Source organism: Gopherus evgoodei, chromosome 21, assembly GCF_007399415.2.
Source record: "Gopherus evgoodei ecotype Sinaloan lineage chromosome 21, rGopEvg1_v1.p, whole genome shotgun sequence".
Classification (NCBI taxonomy): domain Eukaryota; kingdom Metazoa; phylum Chordata; order Testudines; family Testudinidae; genus Gopherus; species Gopherus evgoodei.
Genome location: NC_044342.1, coordinates 16,816,492 through 16,818,999, shown reverse-complemented (window position 1 = coordinate 16,818,999; position 2,508 = coordinate 16,816,492). Strand labels below are relative to the sequence as shown.

The 2,508-nt window shown below is 43.0% G+C and overlaps 1 pseudogene; it reads right to left on the bottom strand.

Annotated features, from left to right (window-relative positions):
• Positions 1 to 1,214: 1,214 nt before the first annotated feature.
• Positions 1,215 to 2,160, bottom strand: LOC115638120 (annotated as a pseudogene).
• Between the last annotated feature and the right edge of the window lie 348 nt (positions 2,161 to 2,508).

Sequence of the window (2,508 nt, the reverse complement as noted above, 5' to 3'; positions counted from 1 at the left end):
TCTGAGAATGCAGTAGCTGTTGGGTGACTTGTGGGACATGAGACTGGTTGGACACAGCCCTTGTCTGAGTGAAGCAGATCTTCAGGGCACACAAAATGCCATCTCATTCTCTCTCTCTCTCACACACACACACCCATTTTGACACATAACCCCTCTTTCTTTCTTTCTTTCTTTCTTTCTTTCTTTCTTTCTTTCTTTCTTTCTTTCTTTCTTTCTAATTTGTACTGCAGTAGCACCCATTGTGCTAGGAGCTGTACAAAGAGGGGAAAAAAACAGTGGCCTGCCATGAAGAGCCAACAATCTAAGGCCCTGATCCTGCAAAGACCTAAATAGGTCTTTTGAGTTATTTTCTGTACTTTAAAATGCTTGGGTTTCTTTTCATTTAAACCTTAGTTTTTGAATGCTTCACTGAGATACTGTAATAATAACATAAAACAAAGATCATCATCCACTAGCAATTGGCCAGTGGAATTCACAGACACAAGATAGCCTGGAAGCAAGGAGATTAGTAGGAGATCCCCTGGGTCTGAGCTCAGGTGGATAGCCCGAGCATCTGTTGATGTCACAAGTCCACAGAGCTGTTTCTAGCACACTAGTCTGTCTACCTGGGCTGAGAGGCTCACTCTTAGCTACAGTGAAGACATACCACTTGGGACTAGCACAATAATGATAATAGTGTAGATGAAATCTGTGGGACAACTCACACCAGATAAAAGGGTACCTTTGTTTAGTCATTCTTTGTGGTTACTTCTTATAGAGTAGCTCCTGACTGAACCATGCTTACAGAATATCCCCAGTGACTCTTCCCAGCTCCAGGGGCAGAGTTAAGGTTATGGGGCTGTATTTCCTGATTCTCCGAGGTTTAAGTATAAGGGCATTTGACTTTCTAGACAGGTACTAGAGGCACTGACAGTCAGCTTTAGCTTTGTGTTAACAAAGTTTTCAGGTAGTGAATAGTCTAGCCCTTGGATTGTGAGCTTTAAGGGACAGAGATTTTCTACCGTATCCAGCACAATGGGGCCCTGGCCTCTAGTACTACCATAAAAGAGTGAAGTACTCCTTCCACTATATTAATAATAGAACTAAAAGCACTTGGGTGACACTCTTATACAGGGAACAAACACAGATTCTGAATAAGATTTGTTAACACTGTGCAACAAGTTCATGAAACTTGAGAAAAACAAAATTTTAAAAAGTGATAGTTAAAAAAAAAATTACATCTTCATTTCCTTCCTTGAGAAGAGAATTCTGCTCATCAGTCTCCTGATAGCCTTCTTCATCTCGGTGTTCCTCAATGTGTAGATTATAGGGTTCAGCATTGGGGTGATTACAGTGTAAAGGACAGAGACCACCTTGTCTATGGGGAATTTCTGGAAGGATCAAGCGTAGATGAAGATGAAGGCTATGAATATTAAATACAAAACCATGATCTGCGTTCCGCAGGTGGAGAGAGCCTTGCGCTTCCCTTCCTTGAGGTGTGTCCTTATCTTGACTAAGATGATAGTGTATGAAATGAGCAGGAGGATGAAGATAATTATGACAAGTACTCCACTTTGGGAGACCATAAGCAACTCGAACAAGTAGGTGTCGGTGCAGGCCAGTTTGACAATTTGTGGGATATCACAGTAGAAATTGTCCAGGACATTTGACCCACAGAACAGTAACTGGAGGACTAGTCCAATCTGAATAGCAGAGTGAGCCAATCCACCCATCCATGTGCCTGCCACTAACGCCCCCACACACACCCCGGTTCATAATAGTCAAGTATTGCTATGGTTTATGGATGGCCACGTACCTATCGGCAGCCATCACCACAAGTAAAAAGACCATAGCACCAGCAATGAAGTGGAAGAACATCTGGAGGATGCACTCATTGAATGAGATGGTTTTGTGCTCGGAGAGGAGACCCAACAGCATCTTCGGCACACTGACTGTAGAATCACTAATATCTATGAAAGCTAGGTTGGCCAGCAGGAAGTACATCGGGGTGTGGAGTCGGTGGTTGGAGATCACGGTGGTGATAATGATGAAGTTACTCAGCCAGGTTGTCAGGTAGAGTATGGAAAAGATGATGAAGAGGAATCGCTGCAGCTCAGGACTTTAGGTGAGGCCCAAGAGAACAAATTCTGTCACTGTGGCAGTGAGGTTCTTCTGCTCCATTTTGTGTCCTTAAAATATACCTGGAAATGGAAGGAAAATAATAATAATTAATAATTTTTTTTTATTTTTTCCACCTTTAAATTACTGATATTAAATCAATGTTAACTCCACCGTAAGAAAGACATTGGTTATGGGTAATTCTTGATTTTCCTAAACACTATCTCCGCAGTACCACTGCAGGGGAACCCTGCATCAGCAGACCCTAAGAGCTCCCCCATTGGGGATCTGCATGGGGTGCTTGGGAGTGAAGAGGAGTGGTTTGTTCATCAAAGAGGCACTAGCTAACTCCAGTCTGAATTCCTCTTCCTGCAGCCCTGGTGGTGCAGTGCTCCCAAGGTCTGTAGAGTC